Source organism: Adiantum capillus-veneris, chromosome 9, assembly GCF_014529385.1.
Source record: "Adiantum capillus-veneris isolate H3 chromosome 9, ASM1452938v2, whole genome shotgun sequence".
Classification (NCBI taxonomy): domain Eukaryota; kingdom Viridiplantae; phylum Streptophyta; class Polypodiopsida; order Polypodiales; family Pteridaceae; genus Adiantum; species Adiantum capillus-veneris.
Genome location: NC_140939.1, coordinates 151,450,548 through 151,463,594, shown reverse-complemented (window position 1 = coordinate 151,463,594; position 13,047 = coordinate 151,450,548). Strand labels below are relative to the sequence as shown.

Genomic DNA, 13,047 nt, shown 5'->3' with positions numbered 1-13,047 from the left:
TTCTCCAACATTCAACAAGAAAATCTAATGCAGGCCATATTAATCTAGAATTTCACATGTCTGACTCCACCAGTGATGATGACACTTAGCAGGTCCTAGGTACTCCCCCCTCCTTATGAAGATAGATACATTCAATTTCAAAGGGCTGAGCCACCCTTCAAGGCTCCTAACCTTTCAAAATTGTCTACTAGCCTCTGACTTAGATATTTGCTTAGTGCAAGAACACAAGATGCATGGCAAAGCTCGTACAATCACTCACTACAAGGGTTACACTGCCTTCTATAGAGGGAAAAAAGGTTGTTATTCTGGAACCTTGACTTTTATCAAGTCTTCTTTCAACCCTCAATGGGTGCTTGACCATCCATCTGGAAGATGTTCTGTTTTCAATATTCACTCCTCTTGGGGAAATTAAATCTGCAAATTTGTAACATTTATGCTTCTAATGATACTAATGCAAGACTTGAACTATGGCACTGGTTATCTGACCTGAATTGGACTCAGGGTCTGCTAGGTGGGGACTTTAACATGGTTGAACATGCATATCATACCACCTCCCTCTCCACAATAATGAATGTTAGTTGGGATGGATTTAAAAAAATGCTAAGCTAATGATTTCTTGGGAGGCTGCTGCCAGGCCATCCTCTAGCTTGACCTTTCACTCTTTATCTCATTTGACTTCTTGGTCTAGATTGGACAGGTTATATTTCATTGGTTCTCATTGGTTGCCTAACTCTGAAAAAATTATGGTTGATGTTTCAATTGCCTTCTCTGATCACTTTCCACTTGTTTTGAATCTTATTGATTATGCTTTGGAAAACATGCATCTGTATGGTCATACTAAACCTCTAATGGTCAACAACTCCTTGCTCACCCATGCAGTTTTTCAGTAGAGCAGGTCAGGGATCTCATTAACTATGCTTCTGATTAGTATCACAATCCTCTAGCTTCATGGTTATGTATTGTATGTGGGATGCAACAATGTATCAGATCTGTGGGAAACTCTGTTGCAAAACAGGGAAATCTGAGGTTAATGAGAGCCAAGTGTAAGGCTGAACTGCTGGTGAATAAAGCTGCTCAGAAAATAATGTTGTGTCAAAGAGAGCTTCAGGAACTGTCTGAGGCTAGAGATATCATCCTAGAGTGGGAACTGGCCCAAACTACTAAGCAGAGATTTCTGTGTAGACAGTGGGTTATGGAAGAAGGGAGAGATGCATCAAAGAGTTTTTATAAGAAACTGAGGCACAAAAAGAGTAGGCAGAATCTGGTGGTATTGCATGAGGATGATGGGCCTCCTTTGACCAAGGGTTGTGAAATACTAGAGAAGGTTACAAATTACTACAATGCCCTGCTCAATGTGCAACCTGAAAATTCAAAAAATAGAAAGCAAGCTATACATACCCTGCTTGATACAGTGACTCCATGCATTGAGAAAGCCACAGCTGACAGATTGGAGCAACTAGGAAATATTGTATGCATTGCAAAAGATACCCAATGAAAAATGTCCAAGCATATGTGGTTTGACAAAGGAGTTCATGGTCTCCTTTTGGACAGAATTAAAAGGAATTGTTGGTCCTTTGCTCAATGCAGTGTGGACTTCTCAATGCATGGATCCTGCACTCAAGTAGGGTATTATTAAGCTGATACCATAGAATACTTTTCCTAAAACCTTGGCAGATTGGAGTCCTATCACCATGATGGGGATACTTTACAAGATTCTGGCAAAAACAATAGCAATCAGGATTTCACCAGATCTTAGGAAGCATATTCACCCTATCCAAACTCGTTTTATAGTAGGTAGATCCATTTATGACAACATTCTTACTGTGCAGATAGGTATTGAACATGCTCTGACAACCCAGGATGACATGGTTATGTTCCAAATTGACTTTGTGAAAGCTTTTGACACAGTGCAAAGGCATTTTGTATCTGCTATTCTGAGCAAAATGGGATTTGGCCATAAAATAAGTGGATTTATCTACCTCATTGGTCAAAATGCATATTTAAGAGCCATTATCAATGGTAGATTGTGAGACAAAATCTGTATTGCAAGATCTGTAAGGCAAGGATGCCCTATCAGCCCTCTCTTTTTTGCAGTGGCCACTCACCCTCTGTATGTATATCTGGACTGTTTATCTCATAGAGGACAGCTGCAAACTCTCCAGCTTGGCTCTAAACAAGTGCCAGGAAAAGGGTTTGCTGATGACACCTTCTTGTTTCTAAAAGGCCCACAATGTAAATATTATGAGATGTATGAAAATTCTGGATTTGTATGCTGGAGCAACTCGCCTACATTTGAACCTGCACAAATCCTCACTCATAGATGTATCAGCCAGGGACTTTGCTGCCCTTGTGTGGCCTGGGAAAAGGGTGCATAAAGGCCACATGTTCAGGCATTTGGGCTACCCAATGGGAGTGGAGGTCCCACATAATCAACTGTTGCAGTGGGTTGTGGACAGAGTCCAAACCAAAATAGCTGGCTGGCATTGTGATGAATGGCCAATCCATGTTAGACATAGAATTCTGCAGTCTATCTTCAATCCATACATGTTATACTATCTTCCTCTACTGGCTTGGACTGACACAATGCTTCAGAAATGCATTTCTTTGATGGATAAATTCCTCTCGGAAATTTCCTCAGCTTCTGTTGCACTAGTGTATTGGCAACAAATCAATGCACCCTACCAGCTAGGTGGCCTGCATATTTTGAATCTGAAGATTCATGCTGATGCTAGAAGAGCCTGTCTTATTAAACATATGTTGGCATCTACTGATTGGGCTTTATGTCTGTGGAAACTCATTGATCTGGCCGTTGTTTATTTCCATGGAACCTGGCAGATGAGTGCTTGGGACAAATTGTTTACTGCTACCCCATTGAAAATAGGTTTTGAAGTCTCTTCAATGCTTGTCAAATCCTGGAAAAACGTTTGCTCTGCTCTTATTTGGAAAGGGAGAATGAGATATAATGGCAAATCCCTAGGATCTAAAAATGTATTCTGGAGCTTTGTCTTTAAAATTCCCCCTGCTAAACTGCTTGGAAAATCTGCTTTGTCAATGTCTAGGAAGGGAATTGTTGGACCCTAATCTGCAATTGAAAATTTTTGCAGTGGCAAGGAGACACTATGGACTGGGATACAGATGCAGGAGAGACTGGCATCAACTTGGAGCTCATGTACACAGTTTGCCAGTGTTCAACTCAGTGAATGAAGATGACAGATTCAAAGATTGGACTTTGCCCGGACATTCAACTAACTGGTGGAAATCCCCTACAAATGTATTTTACTCTGTGCTCTTACCTGAAAATAACATGTATCTGAGATGCAATAAACAATGGGGTCTGAATAGGAATGTAATATGGTGGAATAATGTATTCAGCAATATATGGATTGTCCCTAATCAATTGAAGTTCAAATTCTTTATGTGGAGAGTCTGTATTGGCACTCTGGCTACTACTGCGAACTTGAACAAAAAAGGCTTCACAACTGGAACCTGTGCAAGAAGTAACAAATTGGAAACAGTGAGGCATGTTTTCTGGCATTGTAAAGTTGTAGCAGAATGGTGGAAATGGGCTGAATACATGTGGTACACATCTTGGGGGGTTCAGATCACTAAATATAGACTAACATTTGATAAAGGGATCACACAGCATGACACTGGTATGCACTTTGCTCTGCAATCATTTAGAATTTGGTTTCACAGGTTTATCTAATCTATGAGAAATCTGGAGGTTTTTGAGAAACATTGACTGTTCAATCATACTGTTCCACTGAAGGTTATCAGAGACAGAATGATAGAGGATGCAATGGTTTTGAAGGAGGCAGATGTCAAAGAAAGGGTGTTGCATATTCTCAACAAGCTCATAGCTTGAGGAGAAACCATAGCATATTGTATCATGATATTGTAATATAAATACAAAGGTTCCCAAAAAAGAAAAGAGAGAGAGAGAGAGAGAGAGAAAATTGGCTTAAATAAAATTAGTATATGTATCCCTTTCAATATTTTTCCCAAAAATAGCACCTCACCCAAAATTTGTGTTTTTCTCTCTACATGTAAAGATAAAAAGTGTTTGACCTCATCAAAATGTCTAGGATTGTTGTGGAATTTCATTTCTAGGGTTGAGTTAAAACTTTAGCACATTTTATTCCTCAATACTTGGTATTATCTACTATAGATTGGGTACTGATATCTAATTGTTTAGAGTAGTCATTGGTTGTAAACATTTGAGTGCATTTGATGGCTTACAAGCTTAAGTTGCCTTCATGCCCTAATTGGATCAACTCGGTGAGTATTGATATAGTATATTGATGATGAGAATCATGCTACATAGTTCTTCACGGAGCGTAACTTTTAGAGTTACTACTTCTAAGCTTTGGTAATGGTGGGCATTCACAACTAGTTAGGGATGATTACCTACATTCCAACAAGTTGGGTGTTTCAAGGAGTTTGGTGGTTGGTGGTGGCATCCTTAGCTTCCTCGTCCTATGAGGATCTTTAAATGAAGCATTTATGTCTCCTTCCTCTATTGCTTCCACCCTTCCTAGAGGATTCAATAATAAGAATTTTTTCTAGTGTTTTCTCTTGTGAAGCTGCCAATTCTTATCACTAGAAATTGGCAATTCTTATCACTAGAGATTGGCAACAAGTAAATGAGAGTTCATTACATGACAAGTTCAATTTGATATTTTAGATTTTGTTGATCCATGGGACTCTCTCCTTTTTCTCATGTATGGTAGATTGTTAATGTTCACGGAAACAAATAAATGTGAATTCATTACATGACAAGTTGAATTGGACATTTTAGATGTTGTTGATCCATGTGTAGGAATAATTAATCCACATCATCCATCCATGTCATCACATAGTCACCACACACGTGGTCAGATGCCAAATGGCACACACCCCAATTAATCACATGAACCTTGTAACTGTATAAAACCAACCCTTTCTAATGGAATGAACAAACTCTTTTTTCCTATTACCTTCTTGTGAGCCTTAGGCTTAACAGCCTTCCCTCTCTCTCTCTCTCTCTCTCTCTCTCTCACTCACACAGATCTCTCCTTCTTCTCTTCTCTACATGGTATCATCGCAGCCGGAAGATCCTCCCTTCTGGCTCCTTTGCCTCACGCTGGCTCCTACGCTCAGACCCTGCCACCTCTATGAGTAGCCCCACCATGCAGGCCCTGCGCCTCTTTGGCTCTGGGTGAAGAACCTTGCCATGGTTCTATTGGCGACTCTGCAGCGAGCCCGCCACTAATTTCTTGGTGTCAACCTTGAAACCGTGCTCAAATGAGCCCAAGCATGACCTGCTGCAGTTGCAGCCAACCCCGATGCAACCTTGCATGGTCCCGCTCAGCTTCTTGGCATTGGATCCAAGGGAGTCGCTACCTGCGCCACTGAACTCGAAGGCCCTTCTCTCTCCGTGAAATTCACCCAAGACTAGCCTGCTCCTGCAGGCCATGCCAACCCTGGCGCTCCCCTGTCTTGCACTTCCCTTGAGGCGCCAAAATTTCACTCTGCAGTCGTAGTAGTAGCCTCTCCATGCCAACTTAAGCCTGGTCTGCAAGCTCTTGTCGAGTGCCACCCTGTGAGGGCTGTTTTGGGTCATTTTTGAATGAGGTAGGGGGCTGCTTATGCTTGGAGTAGGAGATGGTTCAATGGATCTTGAGAAGTGGCGCTCATGAGGTGATGAATGGCATGATACAGAGGGCTGAGCATGTGTGTGTGTGTGGTATTCTTCTAGTGTGTGTGAGAGTGGAGAAGTTTGTGTGTGCATGCCATGAAGTGGTGCTGGTGGATATTGTGCCTTGAGGAGCGCTACCGACTTTGTGTGTGGGTGACGATTTTCATTATGCGCAAGCTGCGAGTATTTGGCAGCTTTCAATTTTAAGCTTGTGGGGTTATTGGTTGGAATTAAAGTGCTTAAGGGATATTCATACCATGGAGCACTAGGTTATTAAATGTAGTGGCTGTAGGATATTTATCGGATAGTGTCTCTTGGGTAGGCAGAAGAGGTTCAGTGGTTGATGAGGGTGGAGCTTCATCGGGATGATTAAAGAGAAGAAATTCGCAGAATATCACTAACCTTGTGAACAAAAATTTATGGGTTTTTGAATCATAAAGGCGATATGTCTTAACGCCATGAATGTTTCCGTATTCACAGAAGATAGTGTGGATGCTCTTAGGAGAAAATTTGGGTTGAGGACTGGTGAGCAGAGGATATGCTGGAGAACCAAAATTTTTGAGATGGGTTATGTTGGGCAGGTGGTTGAACCATAGCTGGTAAGAAGTTTCGTTTGGAATGGCAGATGAGAGGACTCCATTTTGAATGTAGGTGGCAGTAGCTATGGCTTCTTCCCAAATGTAGTAGGAAGTCGAGCAAGGGCTAGCATTGAGCGAGGAGCTTCGACTAAAGTGTCGGCGACTCCATTTTGCTGAGGGTGATCCAGAATTGTAAATTCCCGTCGAATACCATTTGATGCACAATATTGTTGAAACTCATTGCTTTTGTATTTCCCATCATTGTCTGCCCTTAGTGCCTTGATTTTGCAATCCAGTTATGTCTCCACCGCAGCTTTGAAAGCCTGAAATTTGATAAATGTTGCAGCTTTATCTGCCAAGAAATAGCCATGAGTGTACCTTGTATAGTCGTCCATGAAGATTACGAAGTATTTGTTGCCAGTGAGTGATTGTGTCTGCATTGGGCCACACAAACCCGAGTGGATAAGCTCAAGAGGTTGAGCTGTATGGGACTTTGACCTTGGAAACTTGAAATTCTTAGCTTTGCCCAATACGCATTCTTGACAAATGTAATTGGTGTAATTGTGGTCGGTAAACCTACCACTAGATCCTTCTGCTGCATATCTTTGAGCACTTGTTGCGAGACATGACCTAGCCTGTAGTGCCAAGTAAGTGTCTCCTCTTGCTTAGGAGAATTGATGAATTGAAAGTGCTTTTGCTTGGACTTTGCTGGAGCTGAGAGGATACAAGCGCCCTTCTTTGGGGCAAGATATAGAGAAAGGCTTGTGATTTGTATCAATTGTACGCAGGAGGCACTTATTATGCGTGAAAGAAATTGTAATTCCCTTAGAGGTGAGCTCTGCTACTGAGATGAGATTCTGCTTTAGACCAGGTACATAGTATACCTTGTCTAAGTGAGCTATAGTGCCATTTGGTAGGGTAATGGCAATAGTGCCATATCCTTGAGCATGTTGAATGTTACTATCCCCCATGAGGACTTCAAGTGGGTGTTGAAGAGGAGTGCAGTGTGCAAGCCAATCAAAATGATATATCATTGTGATGTGTAGCTCCAGTGTCTAGATATCAAATAGAAGAGTTGTGATGTGGCTTAGAGGAGCTGAAGCTTGCAACAAAAATTTGTATAGAAGTATGGTGTGTATCACCATCATAGCTTGAAATATTAGTGAAATGAGCATGAGCTTTGTGATGATAGCCTCCATTTGTTCTATGTCCGTTGAATCCTCCATAATGCTTGGTTTTGGACCTGCAGTCCTTGGCAATGTGTCCGAACTTCTTGGAGTTGTGGCATTGAACTTGACCATGAGGCACATTTCTAGGGCGGTTAGAACCACCTTTATGCAATTGCCTTGAATTGTTGTAATGGTGGTTAGGGCCACGTTTTCTAAAATTGATATGAGTGGCTAGAGCCACTAGAGTAGAGCCATTAGACTGGTCTCTTAAAGCTTCTTCCTGATGGATTTTGGATACAAGGCCTTGCAATTTCATTTGGAACTTAGCTTGAGTAATAACAAAGGCTCTCTAGCTTGCGGGGAAAGTCGTCAATAGAAGCATACATTGAAATTTCTCTAGAATCTCCATTCAAGAGATGGGAACTTCATCTAACAGTGGTTGCCAATTGTCAAGAAACTTGACTACAGATTCGCCTTCTTGCATAGTATTGTTCACAAGCCTCTTGATCAGGGAGACTTGATAAACAAGATCAGTGTGCTCATATCTGTTGTTGAAGAACTCCCAAATAGCCTTAGAGGTGGATAGATTCCGCACCATTTGGACTCGTCTATCCTCACAATGGAGTATAATCTCCATTTGAGGCGTAATGTCCCTTGAATCCCATGCCGAGTGTAGCTCCGTTTTGGAGGCGTACTCGTCTTCACTTGGTCTTATTTCATCTCCAGAAACAATCTTCCAGAGGCCAAGTTGCTTCAAATATAGCTACATTCTCAGCTTCCACACATTGTAATTGTTCCCATTGAGCTTGTCAATAATGAAGTACCTTGACTTGGAAGTTGCAACCATAGGTGACAAGGTGCTAGTCATGCTAGCCGAGTAAACCTTGGAAGTGAGAGATGGGCATAAAATAGGCCGTTGCTTTGAGGGAAGGCTCTTAGAGTACTTAGGAGATCAGGTTCTTGAGCTATGATACCATGTGAACTTGAGTGCTATATAGGAGATAGAGTGAGAGAGTAGAGAAGGAGAGAATAGACAGAGAGATGGAGGTAGACAAGAGAGTGAGGTGTGAGAGAGAAGGGAAGGGGAGTTGACACCAAGTAGAGGGGGAAAATTCAAATTTAAACTGCACACTCAACTACACTAGAACAATACAAGGGGGGGTTCCTTTTATGGGCTTATATAAGCAATATAGCCGTTGTAGCCATAAGGTATCTGTGGTGAGGTTTGAACTCCATCTTAGGTGTAAGGTGCAATACAGTTTCCACACCATTTTCCCAGTTGGATTTACTGGATGCTTACATGGAGGTATCCCTTCCTCTTGAGAATCGGATCCACCCTTTATCTGTTGAGAGTCACATCGACATTTCAAGTCATTGATCCCATCTTGAACCCCTTTCCTTCGACACTGACCAATGATATTTTTCTCTGATTGGCAACTAGAGTGCTGCAAGGTGTCTTGCAAACTCCAAATGTTTGTGCAACCTCTTGGTCTTTCATTGTTTTTGACCCTGGCGGACAATCTGATCTACAACCATTACATCTTATCCTCAACATTGTCTTGAACTCTCAGATGATGCCTCAACCTCAACAACAAAGGATGCTCGATGTCCACCTTGGCTCTCTTGCAATTCATCCAATGGAAAACTTTATGCTTTCATCTCCCTTGTGGGGGGCAGTAGCTCATGTCCAAGCTTGAGAAAGCATGCATGTAGTGAACCTGACAAAGCATTTCATAGCTTGACGAAATCAGCAATCGGAGCTGCTAATCTTCTTCATCATGAAGTCAAACCTAGATCCGGGTTGAAGTGTTTGAAGATGAACCAACCTCAAGTTCACATGAGCATCATTGTACAAATCAAAAGTATACAATAGATTACATCTCCTACTATGCATCTATACATGCCTCTGTATGGACGATGTGTCTTATGGGGGTGTGTGGGAATAATTAATCCACATCATCGATCCATGTCATCACACAGTCACCACACACGTGGTCAGATGCCAAACGGCACACACCCCAATGAATTACATGAACCTTGTAACTGTATAAAACCAACCTTTTGTAATGGAATGAACACCTGCTTCTTGCCTATCACCTTCTTGCGTGCCTCAGGATTAACATCCTTCCCTGTCTCTCTCACTCTCTATGTCTCAATTCTCTCCTTCTCCTCTTCTCTACACCATGGGACTCTCTTGATTTTCTCATGTGATGCTCCATCCTCACTCCTATAATTACTCTTGCTTTAAAAATGACTTTGTTAAGTTGGCTATGTGTGTGTGTGTGTGTGTGTGCGTGTGTGTGTGTGTGTGTGTGTGTGTGTGTGTGTGTGTGTGTGTGTGAGAGAGAGAGAGAGAGAGAGAGAGAGGGAGAGGAGGGTTATCAATTTCGAGTTAGGGTATGGCATGTCTATGAAAGCCCTACCTCTTATCGTGCCTACAAGGAGTTTCCCTCCAGTTTCGCAACATTCTTGCAAGATTGTCGGAGCTGCCTTAAGGTCCCCTCTTGCACCTTGGCACTATGTCTCTTCCACATGCTTTTGAGTTAGATCCACGCATCTGGTCACACTGTGTTAGGCAAAAGCTTTGAGCAATATGATTCTTCTATAATGGCTAACATTTTGCAAGATTCCCTCACCCCCGTACTTAAAATCAAAGGGAAAGAGATATGAAATGTGATTTAAATTTCCTGTTTGGGTAGATTTTGTGGATTTGCCATAGGTTGGTTATGAGGGAAAGAAAACACTCGATTTTTCTCCATGTCAAAATAGAATCGGTATGGATAGAATTCTGGTAAGTTCTAAGTCATAAATTTTAGTTAACTTTCAAGCTGTTTTGCCAAAAAAATCATAAAATTCTTATATCTTTTTGTAGAGATGGCCCTTTTTATGTTTATAAAAGCCAAGTCTTAGCATTTAGTGTTACAAAGAAATGGAATGCACTTTAAAGACAAGTTTCCAAGTCACACGCAAGTTATAGACATAATTTCATACTTGAGCACGTGCTGAATTAGAGCATAATTTTGGTCTTAAAAGCTCCCCTCATGGAATTGGGGCTATTCTAGTGCAATTTAACAACTACAAATGACTTTATATGTTGAAACCAAGAAACTACGTATTTTTTGGGCTCCCTAACTCAATTAAATCTCGTTGCTTGAACTCTATCTTGAATTTTTTATCGTGCAAAAACTCTTGAAAATCTTGAGTTCTACATAATAACATTAAAACCAAGGTTTTGGGCACCCCAATTGTGTATGTACCATGTACTTTGATACATTTAGTTGATCTACATAAAAAGTTTGATATTATTTGAGGTTTTGAATGCTTAGGTCTCAAGAATGAAAATATCAAAGTTCTCTCTTATGCTGTTTTGATTATTTAAAATAATCCAATAATTGTTGCATACCAAAGCCCTTCTATTTGCCACCGTGAGTCCTATATGGAAATGGTGAGCAATGCATCACTTTCTAAAACTCACAAATACAACAAAAACATATTTTTCTTTGTATACAACGATATGAATGAAATGGCTATATCAAACACATAGAACTTTCCATTATTTTATATACTCCCAAGTCAATTTTTTTGCACATGAAACTTTCAATTATCTATAGCAAAATTGTGGAAAAGACACCTAAAATTTTCTACAAGGTCGCTTCATTTTTTCTGGAGCTTATAAAGATGATATCTTAAAGCCATCAATCGCAGTCTTATGAGGGTCAACTTGATGAGTATAGCTCTTGATCATGGTAGATTCTAAAATGCAAGGTTATATTTTTAAAAGACCCTCTAGCTAACATATTTTAGAATATCAAGAGGGTTTTCTTAAGTAAACTGTCTAATGCAAGTAGGATTTAATTTATATTTGTAAAAAGAACACTTATGTGTCCTGTTTTGGTACCAAACTAGTGTTAAGGTCCCCTCTTGCACCTTGGCACGCCCACATGCTTTGGAGTTAGATCCACGCATCTGGTCACACTCTATTAGGTAAAAGATTTAAACAATATGATTCTTCTATAATGGCTAACATTTTGTAAGATTCCCTCACCCCCGAAATTAAAATCAAAGGGACAGAGATATGAAATGTGATCTAAATTCCGTGCTTGGGTGGATTTTGTGGAGTTGCATACCTTTTTATGGCCCTCTATTGGTGATCTGGCATCTTTATTGGGGAAAGTTTTGTTTCCCCCCCACTATGCATTGCCCCAATAGGAACAGAGCTTGTGTTATGTGGAAAACTGATAAGAATTTTTTGGAGATGCTTGAGATTGAACTTGATACTTTAGGTAAATTTTTTATCTATTTGAAATGGGGTAAGTTATATGGGGCTTGTTTTCATTGTGGTGATTTGGGCACTTTTCCAAAAGTTGTCCTATGTTCAATAAGGACTCTGACCTTATCACCCTTGTTCCCAGAGAACATATCTATGGTAAACCTCCTGGTGAAAAGGAGAATGGGAAAGGAGGTAATACCCAACCCAAGAGTAACCCAACCACTCCTTCATATGCCAGAGCACCTGGTGCCCCAATTCCCTCCAATCCAAGAGTTTTATTTCAAGGCCATACTACATCTAATCATGAATCCTCCACCTCCAATGTCCCTAAAACCCCTAGATAAAGAAAAGAGGGTGGTTGATTTAGAGGGTTTTATTACTTCTAAAAATACCTTCAATGTGAAGGGCTTTCCATATGGTTACTCCTCTCAAAACATTTATGAAGTGCTCATATAAGATATGCCCTCTCTTGAGACTCTGGCTACTATTGACAATATCATTGAAACTCATGATTCAAGTAAGAAAGCTAGACTACGTGAGGAAGAGGGAGAAAATAAAGAAATTCACATCGAGGTTCAGATGCAAGAATTTGATAGTGATGGGGACACTCAGATAGTTCATAGCACTGCCCAAAGAAAGTCAATACCTTCTATGTGAAAGGGTTGAATGACCCTACTAGATTGTACACTTTTAATAAATGGATGTTCTCGACATTTGTCTTGTTCAAGAGCATAAAAGACATGAGAGGATGGGATGCTATTGCACTATAGGGGTTTAAAATGCTTCTATGGGGGTGCTCAAGCTGGATACTTAGGGGTCCTTACTCGCATAAAGTCTTCTTTGAATCCTGAATGGCTGCTAGATGACCCTACTGGGAGATACTCTATCTTTGGTATTGATACTCAATGGGGGAAAAATTTGGTTGGTAAATATCTATGCTGATAATAACCCTTCCCTTAGACATGAGCTCTAGCATTGGTCGCCTGACATAAAGTTGGATGATGGTATCATTGGTGGCAACTTTAACTAGGTATGTCATGCTAAAGACACAACTTCTATTAATATTGTCTTCTCTAAATTTGAATCCCAAGCATGGGAAAAGCTCGAGGGGTGCATCTTTAAGAAATTGTTCATATAACCGCGTTCAGAGGGTATTAAAAAAACCCTTTACTTACATACTAAATAATAAAATGACCCCTTTGTCTTCAAAAATTTATGAATTTTTTTCTAAAATCAATTTAACAACCCCTTCTATTAATATAATCCTGCTAAAATTTTACAATTTTGGCAATTTTAAAAACCTTTCATTTAAACTCACGTGGTAACTTACATGTCTAAGAGGTGAACCCCCTA

The 13,047-nt window shown here is 40.5% G+C and overlaps 1 pseudogene; it reads left to right on the top strand.

The window, feature by feature from the left end:
• Nucleotides 1-1,030: 1,030 nt before the first annotated feature.
• Nucleotides 1,031-3,909, top strand: LOC147451389 (uncharacterized; annotated as a pseudogene).
• Nucleotides 3,910-13,047: the final 9,138 nt, after the last annotated feature.